We start from the raw sequence: 16,545 nt of genomic DNA on the forward strand, positions 1-16,545 counted from the left end.
CGAAGTGAGAGGTGTATTTTCATCGGCTATCCACAAAAAGTCCTTTGGTTACCTCTTCTATAGACCTAGTGAGAATGTGGTCTTTGTAGCAAGGAGGGCTGTCTTTCGAGAGAGATAGTTCATAAGCCAAGGAAACAGTGGGAGGCTAATTGACCTTAAAGAACTTCAAGAGTCAAGTGGTGAAGGAACCTCAAACCCTAGCAACCAACTTGAGGAGGAAACTTCTGTTGTACCTCCAATTGTACCTCTGAGGCATTCCACAAGGGTTAGGAATGCATCTGAGCATTACTATGGATTCCATATTACTGCGGAAGGTGATACACTTATCAGTGATGAGACACTGATAGGTCTGGATGAACCTAACAACTATGCAGAAGCCATGGCAGGCCCCGAGTCTGCTAAATGGAAAGAGGCAATGGATAGCAAGATACAATCCATGTATGACAATCAGGTCTGGGACTTGGTTGAAAATGTACCAGGTCGTAAGACAGTTGGGTGCAAATGGATCTTTAAGAAGAAGACCGACATGGATGGTAATGTACACACTTATAAGGCACGCCTGGTTGCAAAGGGATTTTCTCAAAATCCAGGAGTTGATTATGATGAGACCTTTTCACCAGTAGCCAAGATTAAGTCTATTAGGGTATTTCATGACTATGAAATGTGGCAAATGGATGTCAAAACCGCTTTCCTTAATGGAAAGTTGGCTGAGGATGTTTACATGAATCAGCCAGAGGGTTTTGTCAGCACACAGTACCCTAATACAGTGTGTAGGCTTGAGAAATTCATTTATGGATTAAAGCAAGCACCTCGCAGATGGAATCTTTGCTTTGATGAGAAAGTCAAAGAGTTTGGCTTTTCGAGAAGTGAAGATGAATCTTATGTATATGTTAAGGCTAGTGGGAGTATAGTTAGCTTTTTGGTACTGTATGTGGATGACATACTACTCATAGGAAATGACATCCCAACTCTGTAGGAAGTTAAGTCCTGGCTTGGGAAGTGTTTTGCTATGAAGGACCTAGGAGAAGCTGCATATATTCTAGGGATAAGGATCTTGAGAGACCGGAGTAAAAGACTAATTGGACTTAGTTAGAGTACATACTTGGATAAGGTGCTGAAGAGATTCAGCATGCAAGATTCCAAGAAAGGAGATTTACCCATCCAGAGTAACACTAGACTGAGTAAGACTCAAAGCCCGAGTACTGAGGTAGAGATAGCTGAACTGACTCGCATACCTTATGCTTCGGCAGTAGGCTCGATCATGTATGCTATGACCTGTACTTGTCCTGATGTAGCCTTTTCTTTAAGCATGGTTAGCATGTATCAGGGGAACCCTGGTAAGGCTCACTGGACAACGGTAAAGAATATTCTCAAGTACCTGCGGAGGACTAAGGACTGGGTCCTTACCCTTGGTGGGAGTGATGACTTGAGAGTTGTAGGGTATAGTGATGCTAGCTTCCAGACTGATAGGGATAATTTCCGCTCTCAGTCGGGTTGGGTCTTTACCTTAAATGGAGGAGCAATCTCTTGGAAAAGTTCCAAGCAGGAGACAGTGGCTGATTCAACTTGCGAATCAGAGTATATAGTGGCAAGCGAGGCGGCAAAAGAGGCTATATGGATAAAGAACTTCATTGGAGACCTTGGAGTTGTACCAGCTATATCGAAGCCCATAGAGATTTTCTGTGATATTGAAAGTGCAGTTGCCTTAGCAAAGGAACCAAGGGATCATGGGAGATCCAGACACATTGACAAAAAAATATCATTTGATCAGACATCGTATAGAAGAAGGAATCCTCGTGGCAGAGAGGGTTTCATCAGATGAGAACCCGACAGATCCCCTGACGAAGGGACTGGGTAGGGTTAAGCATCTCCAGCATGCTAGGAGCATAGGGCTGAAGGATGATATAAGTTTTAGTAGTTAGATAATTCTGAAATATGTAAAATGTATTTGACATTTGATGATGAATAAAAGTTGTGTTTATTCATGAGTAAAGTGTTGCTATCTTTTGTCAATCGTTTACTATTATTTCTTTTGCATGTTTTGTCTTTCCGGATATTTATGTTGTGTTTTTACATATTATTCAAATTATCCACAGTCGGTCATATGTCGGGAGTAGATATGAATGAAGATTGTCATGAGTTGGTTGTAGAGATCTAAGGTGTTGGACATCGCCTCAACACTCATGAGTGCTCATAAGTTCTGAGTATTGGATTCAACCCACGCTCGCTGGTATCACTTCATGGAATTTATCTCGAGTGATCGCGAGACGGTAATATCATATAAGTCTTCAAACCTAGAGATATGATTTGTTACTTACGAGTTGGTTATGCATTGATTGTACGAAAACGCATTGATAACTCGATGTTATAAAACGTGCTTTTGTGTATAATTCAATGAGTGGTAGAACAAATTTATGAGTCGAAGTTTATCTGTTCCTTCTTGGATTAGAAGATGATATATGGGCCCCTCGATGATTTTGATTTGACCTATGTACTGGGCCCGGTCAGAACTAAGTTGATGTGTTCAATTAAGTTCTTTGTCAAACAAATCGGAAATCGGGAAACAAACTGCTGGACAATAAGCAAGACCATGTTCCATGTGTTTGTCCGGCTGATATCTAGAATAGAGGATTATATGATCCCTTATCAGAAATCGCGTACCATCATCTTCTCAGTTCCAAGAAACCTTGAAAAGAGCTACGATTGTCGATCGGTTCCTGAAGTCATACTTGCAGTTATAGTTATTAGACTTATCCAAGTGGGAGACTGTTGGATAAGGTGTCTAAGTCCATAACTATTTCTGGTATGTACTTGACCTGACCCGGCATGGTCCATTTGGGTTGCATGGCACCATGCAACTGGATAGACTAAATGAGAGAAATAACACTTTCCGTTTATTAATATATTATAAGTTCTAATATATTAATAATAGTATTTAATTAGTTTGATCAAGAATTAATTTTAGAATTAATTAAGTGATCAAAAGATAACTAATTAAATATATGGGTTGATTATGTAAATCATCCATAACTTATATAGTGGGCTAAGAGGCTCCATGGATAATCAAGTTGGGTTGAACCCATTGGATGCTCCATGGAGGCTCCATGGGAGTTACAAACCCATGGGTCATGGAAATGAAGAGTCATGGCACATTAGGGTTTACATGGTGTAACCCTAAATGTGTCAACACTATATAAAACTCATGTTTCTCCCAAAATCGGCTATGACATGCATGTTTGAGGGCTGAGCCGATTTTAGAGTGTTATGCTTTCTCTCCAAGTTTACTCCATAGAATTTGGTGTTGTGTGAAGCATTTGAGGCATCACACTTGGGGTGCTAGGCTCACAAGGTTTCAAGGATCAAAATCAACAACAAGGTATGTAGTTCTATCTTTAATTTAAGTTAAAATTGTTCCCCATGTATGCTAGATAGGATCATAACCTTGGAAATCAACTTTGCATGAGAATTAGATAAACATAGATCCAAGGTTATTAGGGTTGCATGTACACTTAGGAGGTGTTAGAATGCTCAAAACCCATCAATATAGGAGGAGTATTCTAAATATGTTCGGCGAGAGATTTCCTATCGATTTGCTTCTGATTTTGTTGCGAGGCTTGAAGGTGATCATCAGGATGGATTGGTTGGGGCCCAATGGGGCCATGATAGACTGCGAGCGTCAGCTGGTGAGAGTTCGAACCCCAAGTACGGTGAACTGGTTATTCATGGAGAGAGAGCCTTGCATGTGCCAACTCTCTGTTCGGTTGCAAGGGACAGGAGGCTCCTTCAGCAGGGTTGTTTTGGGTTCTTGTCTTATGTTTCAGACACGAGGGTGGAAGCCACACCAGAGTTGAGCAGTGTTTCGAGTGTGCGAGATTTTTCTAAAATATTTCCTGAGGAGTTTCCAGGGGTGCCTCCGGAGAGGCAGGTGGAGTTCCGTATTGATTTAGTGTCTAGTGCGACTCCGATAGCCAAGGCAACGCATCGGCTAGCTCCGCCTGAGATGCAAGAGTTATCTACGTAGCTTCAGGAGCTGCTAGACTGAGGATTTATTCGTCTGAGTAGTTCACTATGAGGAGCACCAATCCTGTTTGTGAAAAAGAAGGATGGGTCTCACAGGATGTGTATTGATTATTAGGCGCTGAAAAAGCTAACGGTGAAGAACCATTATCCGCTTCCGAGGATTGATGATTTGTTCGACCAGCTTCAGGGTGCATCTTGGTTTTCCAAGATTGATCTTTGGTCGGGGTATCATCAGAAGAGGATTAGGGATGAGGATATATTGAAGACGACTTTCAGGACCCGTTATGGTCGCTATGAGTTTATGGTGATGCCATTTGGGCTCACTTGGATAGACTAAATGAGAGAAAGGGCACTTAAGGATTATTAATATATTATAAGTTCTAATATATTAATAATATTATTTAATTAGTATTGATCAAAGAATTAATTTGGAATTAATTAAGTGATCAAAAAGAGAATAATTACTTATATGAGATTGATTGTGTAAATCATCTATTCTTATATAGTGGGATAATAATCCATGGTTTGTATGGATTGGGCTAAAACCCATAAGGTGCTCCATGGATAGTCTGTGGAGGTTACAAACCCATGGATCATGGAATATGGAAAGCCATGACAATTAGGATTTACATGGTGTAACCCTACTTATGACACAACTATATAAAGAACCCTATGCAAGCAAAATCGGCACTACTTGTACAAGCAAAATAGGGCTAGCCAATTTTGAGGTTTAGTGAACTTCTCTCAAGGTTATTCCAAGTGTTGTGGTGTTGTGTTAGACTTTTGAGGCATCACACTTGATGTGCTAGGCTCACAAGGTTCTCAAGGAATCCAAACAACAAAAGTTATGTTCTTCTTCTAGCATTTATGTTTAAAAGTTCCCCATGCTATGCTAGATAGGTTAAGAACCTTGGAAAACAATTTTGCATGTATCTTAGTAAAACATTGATCCGAGGTTTCTAGGGTTGCATGTACCCCTTAGGAGTGTTAGAATGCTCAAAACCCTTCAGTGGTATCAGAGACTAGGCTTGTTTATTTGATACGTGATGCAAACTTGTTGAAAAAACTCAGTTTTCTGCATTTTACAACATAAACTCGCCGAGTCCATGGGGGTCTCGACGAGCACATGAGTTAATTCATCCTGCTCGTCGAGTAGGTTCGTGCACTCGACGAGTAGGAACCCCAGAATGCAGATTTTCAAGTTTTGCTGCTGGAAATGGACTAGAAACATTACCATAAACTGTTTTGTTCTTATAAAACTGGTTTTAGATGGTGTAATGGTTATGCTTATCCATTTTAATGGCTATTATCAAAATTTCAAGTTTTATATGGTTTATTTAGGATTCTTGAAATTGTTGATATGGCATGTTCATCAACATATGAGTTTAGAAGATCATAGGAATTATTTGTAACTTACTTGTTAGATTAATTCTTGGTCATTATGTGTTTTGATGGAATCCATAGTTTTTCCTCATGTTATGGATTACCAAAAGTCATTCTTTTAAAGTCCATTAAAGAAACACATAGGTTACATAAAATGATAAAGTCTCTCATTTTAATAAACCATTAACTCATAAGTTATGAAAAATGAAAAGTTTTGATGTAACATCCCAAAATACGACCCAAAAATTTTGTTTAAATAATACTAAAACCATAACATCGAATGCCATAAAATAAGATCATACATCAATATCTCAAACCATAATAATGTATCGTGATAAAAACTATGTCAAGTCATGTCTAAGAAAAACTAAACAAACTCCCAGGATAAAACTAAAGTTGTGGTGTGTGCGATGTCATCATCCCGAGCTCTTCCCTTTACTTGCGGAAGTACCTGAAACCAAACTGAAACTGTAAGCACGAAGCTTAGTGAGCTCTCCCAAACTACCACATACCATACAATAACATATAAAGCATATACTGGGCCTTGCCCACTGCATCGGACCGAAATCCGGAAACTGCATCGGACCGAAGTCCGAAACTAATCAGGGCCTTGCCCTCTGCATCAGACCGAAGTCTGAAAACTGCAACGGACCGAAGTCCGGACTGACTGGGACGTTGTCCCCTGCATCAGACCAAAGTCCAGAACTAACTGCATCGGACCGAAATCTGGAACTGAGTGGGACCTTGTCCCCTTCATCGAACTGAAGTCCGGAAACTGACTGAGCATAACATAGCATAGCATAAACATATCAACTAGCATAAGCACATATATTGCATACTGCATCGGACCGAAGTCCGGAACACACAACACAAAACATGCTTGAATCACAAAGACATCAAGCAATCTAACTACTGCTAACTAAACAGGCCGGCATTGTGGCCATAGACCCATTCCTACTGGAAGGAAACTCACCTCGTAACGCTGGCTGCTGAGGTGCTAATTCTGAGACTATCTGAATGCTGCTCCGTAACTCCTCGACTACAAATCCCATAAACACTAAATCAAATACTGATAACTAATCTCATGGTAAAATGACTATTTTACCCTTGGTCAAAGTCAACTTCCTGGTTGACTCTACTCATCGAGTCCTACTATGAACCTGCAGAGTTCCCGGACTCACGCTTCTCTAACTCGCGACTTGACTCGCCGAGTCGGGACGTAGACTTGCCGAGTCCCTCTACTTCCGGATCCTCGTTCTAACTCACTGAGTCCTCTTCCACTTGTTGATTCAACTCACAACTCTAAAATCGGATATATCAGGAGGGTTTGCGCTCCGACTCGCCGAGTCCAAGAACAAATCGTCGAGTCCTATGCATGTCCTCACTAAACAGTTGATTCTAATCGATTCCAGTGCATCCAATTCATAGATATGAGCTTCTAGGGCCGATATAACACGTAAAGTTGCCAACTTTACGTACATGCATTGAGGTATGAAGCTAAAACACCAAAAGATGATAGAAATGGGAACCTAAGGTTTGGAACAAGGCCTTGCTTTGCATAAAGGTAGCTACTTTGAGCTCCTGGGGCTTAATGATGCCAATATCTATAGCTCACTACCCTAAGGGAGCTCCAATCTCGATTTTGGACCTTGAAATGTCTCAAAAGTGGCAAAACAAGCATATATGAAGATCTACTAGGAAAATGAACAAGTTAGAGGCTTTATTACCAGATGAAGTAGCAAATGGAAGCTAGCTTCTGGATCTCCTTCTTCTCCTTTAAACCTTCTCTCTTTTCTTCTCTTCTACACTTCCAAGAACAAGTCGTTTTACCGTTAGTAGGCCTCATTCACGAAGCCGGTCTATAAGGGGGGTATAAGGTTGCTACTTAAAAAATGACAGCTTAATGGGTGTCCACTCTCACCCACCGCTTCCTTGATCGGTGGAGGGTCGTTAGCTGAATGGGTAAGACAAAGACTTTAAATCTTCATTCAAAGTATAATGAATATAAGGTAACTAAATGTTTTTTTACAAGTTCCCAATCTTAGTTAATTTAGGAAAATGTGAATAAGGTGCTAACCCATGAAATTACACTTTGCACATTGATTAAGTCATTAGTGGAGCGTGTGTGGTTAACCAGCACACTAACTTAGACTTAACAAGGTATACAACGGGCGGCTTACGGTTTACCATAGGTCGGTGGAGCGCGTGTGGTTAACCGGCACATCGATTGAGTGATAAACATTAAGGGTACCAAGTAATTTGCATGGTTACTTCACACCTTATTTTGTGATCCTCGACATCACAGTCACAAAACCTGAAGGGCACACTCGAGATTTAAACATGTCATTGAAAAGTTCAATGAATCTCAAAGAATCTAGGAGTTTCAAAACCAATTAAACCCTAAGTTATAACTTGGATTACGACATCCCTCTTATAAGTTATAAAATATTGTGTTGAGTCCTAGCCTTAATATTACATTTGGGTGTCTTATTAAGGACTATCTCTATATCTAATCTAAACTTGTCTTTCTTCTTTTTAGATATCTTCCAAAATTGTTGTTTCTGGCTCAAACCCTACTGGCTCTTTCTCTCTCATGAACCTTTGTGGGAGAGCCATCTTCGATGGATCGAACTTTATGATTAGATCAGGAACATCAGGATGGTCACTCGGTATGAGGACAAGGAATATGTCCTCTACAAGGAGTTTAAGGAACTTGAGTCGACTGCTACTCTTGAAGAGATCGCTGAATATCAGGCGCATGAGAGAGATGCTACCAAAGTGGCATCTATCATGTTATCCACAATGACAGCCGAGCTCCACAAGTCCTATGAGGACTACTACCCTTATAAGATGTACCAGGATTTGATGGACCGCTACCATCAGAGTGCTCGTCAAGAGCGATATGAAATCATTTCTTCCATGATAACAACCCGAATAAAGGATGGTGAACCCATCACGGGCCACATGTAGAAAATGCAAAGGTATGTGGACTGTTTGTTGAAACTGAATGTGAACTTCCCCGAGGAGTTGGCAATTGACATCATTTTGCACTCCTGACCTTCATGTGATGATCAATTCTGTATGACATACCACATGAACAAGAAGTAAGGTACACTTAGCAAACTTCAAGGACTCTTGAAGACCGCAGAAAGTGGTCTTAAGAGTAAATCGATTGTTACCACTCCTACTCCTACCATGGCCCCTGTCTTGGCAATTAGGCAAGGCAAAGGAAAGAAGAGGAAGAGCCCTTCGAAGGGTACCAAGGGTAAGACTCTTGATAGCTCCTCTTCAAGTGGAACCATGAAAGGTTTCGTCACTCCTTCTGCTAACCCTAAAGAGGCTGAATGCTTCTATTGCCATGTAAAGTCGTACTGGAAGCGAAACTGCCCAAAGTACCAGCAAGATGTGAAGGATGGGAAAGTAAAACCCAACCATGCAGGTACATACACTATATTGTCTAGTAATTCACCCCATTCTAATTCTTAGGTCCTTGATACAGGTTGTGGTATTCACATATGTATTGATTTGTATGGACTAAAAAGAAGTGAGAATGTGGAGCATGCAAGCTAAACTTGATCATGGGGAATAGGAAAGCTTCACCTGTCACCAAGATTGGAGTTTATTCTTTGTTGCTAAGTAGTGGATTAGTGTTAGATTTGAATAAGTGTTGTTACTTGTCTGAAATGGCGAGAAATATTATTTCCTTTCATGGTTTGTACAAACAAGGTTTAGCTTTTCGTTAGATAATGAAACTGGTGGTATTAATGGTTTCTTTAATAATGTTCTTTATTTTACAGCATTACCTTGTGATGGTGTATATGAAACTGTGTCAGTTGTTGATAACCTAGGAAATAATGTATTGTGTATCGATTCTTCCACTAGTTTAGTTAAAGCATCATTATGGCACTGTCGTCTTGGACATGTAAGCAAGAAACGCATAGGCCAACTCCAAAAGGATGGAGTCTTGGAGTCATTTGACCTAAAATCAGATGATAGTTGTGAAGCTTGTTTGCTTGGGAAAATGACAAAGTCACCCTTCATTGGTACTTGTGCTAGGGGTGAGGGTTTGTTGGACCTCATACATACTGATGTGTGTGGACCCTTCAGAACTGCCACAAGAGATGCTAACCGCTTCTTTGTGACCTTTACTGATGATTTTAGTAGATATGTATATGTTTACTTAATCAAGCATAAGTCAGAGACCTTTGAAAGATTCAAAGAGTTCAAATAGGAAGCGGAGAATTAGTTGGGCAAGAACATTAAGATGCTTCGATCCGATCGAGGTGGTGAGTATCTTAGTACATAGTTCCTTGACTATCTTAAGGAATGTGGGATTATCTCATAATTGACACCTCCCAAGACACCACAACTTAATGGTGTGGTTGGGAGGCAAAATCGAACCTTGTTGGATATGGTTCGTTCCATGATGAGTCAAGCTTTGCTAACAATCTCTTTTTACGGGTATGCCTTAGAGATTGTCGCCCATATTGTTAATCTAGTACCTAAAAAGACGGTTGCCAAAACACCTCATGAGATGTGGACCGGAAAAGTTCCTAATCTGGACCACATCAAGATTTATGGTTGTGAGGCTTTCACGATAAGCTTGAACCTCGAAGTGAGAGGTGTATTTTCATCGGCTACCCACAGAGATCCTTTGGTTACCTCTTCTACAGACTTAGTGATAATTTGGTCTTTATAGCAGGGATAAGAGTCTTTCGCAAGAGAGAATTCATGAGCCAAGGAAACAGTGGGAGGCAAATTGACCTTGAAGAAAATCAAGAGTCAAGTGGTGAAGGAACCTCAAACCCTAGCAATCAACCCAAGGAGGAAACTCCTGTTGATCCGACAGAAGAGTCTGTACCTCTTAGGCGTTCCACGAGAGTTAGGAATGCACCTGATCATTACTATGGTTTCTGTATTACTGTGGAAAGTGATATACTTATCAGTGATAGCACTCTGGTAAGACTAGATGAACCTAACAGCTACACGGAAGCCATGGCAGGCCCTGAGGCTTCTTAATGGAAAGAGGCTATAGACATCGAGATATAATCCATGTATGACAATCAAGTTTGGAACTTGGTAGACAATGTACCAGGTCGTAAGACATTCGGGTGCAAATGGATCTTCAAGAAGAAAACTGACATGGATGGTAATGTACACACTTATAAGGCGCGACTCATTGCAAAGGGCTTTTCTCAAACTCCGAGAGTTGATTATGATGAGATCTTTTCACCAGTAGCAAAGATTAAGTCTATTAGGCTTATGTTAGCCATTGATGCATTTCATGATTATGAAATATGGAAAATTGATGTCAAAATCGCTTTCCTTAATGGAAAGTTGGATGAGGAAGTTTACATGAGTCAGCCAGAGGGTTTTGTCAATACAAAGTACCCAAATAGAGTGTGTAAGCTTGAGAAATCCATCTATAGATTAAAGCAAGCACCTCACAGATGGAATCTTTGTTTCGATGAGAAAGTCAAAGAGTTTGGCTTTTCGAGGAGTGAAGATGAATCTTGTGTATATGTCAAGGCTAGTGAGAGTATAGTTAGCTTTTTGGTGTTGTATGTGGATTACATACTACTCATAGGAAATGACATCCCAACTCTACAGGAAGTGAAGTCCTAGCTTGGGAAGTGTTTCGCTATGAAGGACCTTGGAGAAGTTGCCTATATCCTAGGGATACGAATTTTGAGAGAAAGGAGTAAAAGAATGTGACATCCCCAAAATCTCGGCCAGAAAAGACCGATTTTCATTTATGTTTTTAAAATAATTTCAGAGTAAATCCTTTTGATTTGAAAGACTTGCGGAATTTGTTCCCAAAAACAAAACATGATAAAACAATGTTTACCAAAACATTTCATAAAAGAAATGTATTTTCATTATATAATCAAAACTCAAGGTGTCATGTTCCGATACAGACCAATAAGCATAAACGATAACATTACAAGTCATTCAACAAATATATACATATACAGACTTGTAAACAAAACAAGTTGATGGTTCGTCCATCTTATGCCCTCGCGCCACTTCCTGTAATACAAATAAAACAAAGTGGGTCAGGCTTGGGAGCCTGGTGAGCATATAGGGTTTTCAACCCACAATAAATAATTATATTTAATTTCCACCAACCAACAATAACCCAATTACCCATTCCCGTTATTCTCACTTTATGTCCCTAAAATAACTAACATAAGGGACCTAGTCTAAGAATATTTCATCGGGGCAACAACACATGCTTCGGGGGTTCCTCAGCAATATAAGTCAAATAAGGCAACCATGAGGGGGATGGAGTACAGCGAATGAACACCCAAGTTCATTAACACCTACAGGTGGCGAACCTGCTAATGTTCCACAAGACTGTCTAGAAAAGTCCGTGGTCGTCATCTAAACTCCGCTAGATGACTAAATCAAACAACAACGAGGCCTCTCATCTGTTTATTACACACCAACTATCTACCCATGTTCTACCCAACATATTAGTAGATAAAATATACATTTTTATACATAGTTTTGAAAACCTGTATAGCATGCTTTAATCAATACATATTCCACATAACAGATGAGGCACACACACACATAACACGTATTTCATAGAGAATAAATCATATCTATGAGATAGAAGAGAGTGAATATACATTCACACATATAACACAAAATATACACATAACGCGTATTTCGTATAAAATACTTTGTAATTGTGCGTTAGAAGAAAGTGACCACACACTCACACCTATAAACAACAATATACTTAATACACTCAAACCATACTTGTATTATTATCGTGTTTATGAAAGGTAGTATACACTCACTTGATCAGAAGATGATCGGACAGCACTACGGCTTACAGAAGTAGTAATCCTCAGCAGATCTGGAAGATCTTCACAAAAATCGAACTTCTCGCGGACAGAGCTTCGGCTTGGGAATCGCACTTCTCGGGATCTTCGGGATCTCGGGACTTACTTCGGGGCTCGAGAATATTACCGGGGCTTCGGGGTACTTCTGGCACGCAAATCGAGGCAAAACGGGAGAGAGATGAGAGAAAAATAGCAAATGAGCCGGCTGCCCTCACATCCTATTTATAGGAGGCTGGAGCCTCGGAGTACGCGGGGCGTACTGCTCCGAAACGTCATTGCTTACGTATCCGAAGTGCTCGAGTGCGAGTGTCGACATTCCTCGGTGTACGCGGGGCGTACTTCGGATGAGTCCGATGACTCCTCTTCGGATAATGCCGGATTTTCCAATTAAATTTAAATACAAATTATTTAATAAACTTCGGAAATTCATATATTCTTCATACGAACTCCGTTTTCGACGTTCTTTATATCCACGCGAAGGTGAAACTACGCTCTACAACTTTCGTATAGACTTCGTCGGCTAATTTTAACTCTATTTTTATTATTTATTTTTAATAGGCCGGGACGGAAAACTTCATTATAAATTCATAACTTCTTCGTTTGACGTCCGTTCTCGCCTAACTTTTCATCGCTTCGATACCAACAACGAGACCTTCGATCCTCGTTTAGATTGCTTCTGCTAAAAACCGCTCGATCTCAAATCGAGTATTTCGGGCTGCATACCGCTAAGTCGAAACTTCAATAAATCATAACTTCCTCATACGAAGTAAGATTTGGGCGTTCTATATATATTCGGAAACCTCGTTTCAACTACTACAACATTAACCAAAGATATCAAGTTTATTTTACACTTAAATTTTGACGCTTATTTTTTTATTCTTAATTAATCAAACCACATAATTAAGCAATTAAGCACAAAACACATAATACTCAAATAATACAATCTTATTATTTCAAAACAGGTTACAAAGGTTAACCTAGACTATTACATCAACAAAAATGCCTAGCCTGGAAACGCGGGCGTTACAAAGAATAATTGGACTTAGTCAGAGTACCTACTTGGAGAAGGTGTTGAATAGGTTCAACATGTAGAATTCCATCAAAGGAGAGTTACTAATCCAGAGTAACGCCAAAATGAGTATCACTCAGAGCCCGAGTACAGAGGATGAGATAGTAGAGATGAGTCGAGTACCATATGCTTCCGTTGTAGGCTCGATCATGGATGCTATGACTTGTACTCGTCCTGATATGGCCTTTGCGTTGAGCATGGTCAACAGATATCAGGGGAATCCTAGCAAGGCTCACTGGACTGCGGTAAAGAACATTCTCAAGTACCTGCGAAGAACTAAGGATTGGGTCCTTACCCTCGGTGGGAGTGATGACTTGAGAGTAGTAGGGTATAGTGATGCTAGCTTTCTGACTGATAGGGATAATTTCCGCTCTCATTCAAGTTGGTTCTTTACCATAAATGGAGGAGCAATTTCTTAAAAAAGTTCCAAGCATGAGACAGTGGCTGATTCAATTTACGAATTAGACTATATAGTGGCAAGCGAGGCAACAAAGGAGGCTATATGGTTAAAGAACTTCATTGGAGACCATGGAGTTGTACCAACTATAAAGGAGCCTATCGAGATTTTCTGTGATAGTGAAAGTGCAGTTGCCTTAGCCAAGGAACCAAGGGATTATGGGAGATCCAGACACATCGACATAAAATACAATTTCATCAGACATCAAATAGAAGAAGGACTCCTCGTGGAAAAGAGGGTATCATCGGATGAGAACCCAAAAAGGGATTACGGGAGATCCAGACACATCGACAGAAAATACCATTTCATCAGACATCGAATAGAAGAAGGACTCCCCATGGCAAAGAGGGTATCATCGGATGAGAACCCGACAGATCCCCACACGAAGGGACTGGGTAGGGTTAAGCATCTCCATCATGCGAGGCGCATAGGGCTAAAGGATGATATTAGTTTTAGTAGTTAGATAGCTTTGAAATGTGTAAAGTGTAATTGACATTTGATGATGAATAAAATTTGTGTTTATTTATGAGTAAAGTGTTTCTATCTTTTGTCAATCGTTTACTATAGTTACAATTTTGCATGTTTTGACTTCCAGAATAATTATGTTATTGTATTTCATATTATTCAAATTCTACACAATCGGTTATATGTTGGAAATAGATATGAATCAAGACTGTCATGTAGTTGGTTATAGATGTCTAAGTTGTTGGACATAGCCAAGTGTTGCTACAACACTCATGAGTGCTCATAAGTTTTGAGTATTGGATTCAACCCACGCTCACTGGTATCACTTCATGGAATTTATCTCGAGTGATCGTGAGACGGTAATATCATATAAGTCTTCAAAGCTAGAGATATGAGTTGTTGCCTATGATTTGGTTATACATTGGTTGTACGAAAACACATTGGTAACTCGATGTTATAAAACGTGCCTTTGTGTATGATTCAACAAGTAGTAGAACAAGCATATGAGTTGAAGTTTATCTGTTCCTTCTTGGATTAGAAGCGATATCCGGGCCCTTGATGATTTTGGGTTGACCCATGTACTGTGCATAGTCAGAACTAAGTTGATGTGTTCAATTAAGTTCTATGTCAAACAAATAGGAAATCGGGAAACAAACTGCTGGACAATAAGTAAGACATTATTCCATGTATTTGTCCGGCTGATATCGAGAACAGAGGATTATATAATCACTTATCTTAAATGGCGTATCATCATCATCTCAGTTCCGCGAGATCTTGAAAGAGCTACGATTGTAGATCAGTTCCTAATGTCATTCTTGCAGTTACAGTTATTAGATTATCCAAGTGGGAGACTGTTGGATTAGGTGTCTAAGTTCATAACTATTTATGGAATGTACTTGACCTGCTTAGCATGGCCATTTGGGTTGCATGGCATTGCAACACTTGGATAGACTAAATGAGAGAAAGGACACTTCAGGATTATTAATATATTATAAGTTCTAATATATTAATAATATTATTTAATTAGTATTGATCAAAGAATTAATTTGGAATTAATTAAGTGATCAAAAAGAGAATAATTACTTATATGAGATTGATTGTGTAAATCATCTATTCTTATATAGTGGGATAATGATCCATGGTTTGTATGGATTGGGCTAAAACCCATAAGGTGCTCCATGGATAGTCTGTGGAGGTTACAAACCCATGGATCATGGAATATGGAAAGCCATGACAATTAGGGTTTACATAGTGTAAGCCTACTTATATAAGCAAAAAGGGCTAGCCGATTTTGAGGTTTAGTGAACTTCTCTCAAGGTTATTCCAAGTGTTTTGGTGTTGTATGAGACATTTGAGGCATCACACTTGAGGTGCTAGGCTCACAAGGTTCTCAAGGAATCCAAACAAAAAAAGCTATGTTCTTCTTCTAGCATTTATGTTTAAAAGTTCCCCATGCTATTCTAGATAGGTTAAGAACCTTGGAAAACAATTTTGCATGTATCTTAGTAAAACATAGATCCAAGGTTTCTAGGGTTGCATGTACACCTTAGGAGTGTTAGAATGCTCAAAACCCTTCACGAACAACATTTGAGGGAGGTGTTGGAAACCTTGTGGATGGAGAGGCATTATGCCAAATTCTCCAAATGTGATTTTTAGTTCCGAGAGGTGCCGTTTTTGGGGCATATTATCAATCAAGAGGGTATTTTGGTTGATCCAGCCAAAATTGAGGCAGTGATGTGTTGGGAGGTTCCGAAGAACGCATCCGAGATTTGGACTTTCTTGGGTCTAGCAGGGTGCTATCGGAAATTTATTTAGGATTTCTCCAAGATCGTTGTACTTTTGACTCAGTTGACTAAGAAGAATGTGACCTTTCAGTGGGACCCAGATCAACAGTTGGATTTCATGACTTTGAGACAGAAATTATGCAAGGCCTCGATTCTAGCGCTACCCGAGGGATTATATGACTTTATAGTGTATTGTGATGCTTCTATTTTGGGTTTAGGAGTTGTTCTGATGCAAAGAGGGCATGTGATTTCTTATGCTTTGAGGAAGTTGAAGCCTCATGAGGCGAATTACCCCACTCATGACTTGGAATTGGGGGGCAGTGGTGTTTGCCCTCAAGATTTGGAGACATTACCTATATGGGTTCCGATGCACAATTTTCACTGATCACAAGAGTTTGAAGTATTTGATGTATCAGAAAAATCTAAATATGCGGTAGAGGAGATGGCTTGATGTAGTAAAAGATTATGACTACGAGATTTTGTATCATCCTCGGAAGGCCAACGTGGTGGCCG

Source organism: Lactuca serriola, chromosome 4 (assembly GCF_051521515.1).
Source record: "Lactuca serriola cultivar US96UC23 chromosome 4, Lser_US96UC23_V15, whole genome shotgun sequence".
Classification (NCBI taxonomy): domain Eukaryota; kingdom Viridiplantae; phylum Streptophyta; class Magnoliopsida; order Asterales; family Asteraceae; genus Lactuca; species Lactuca serriola.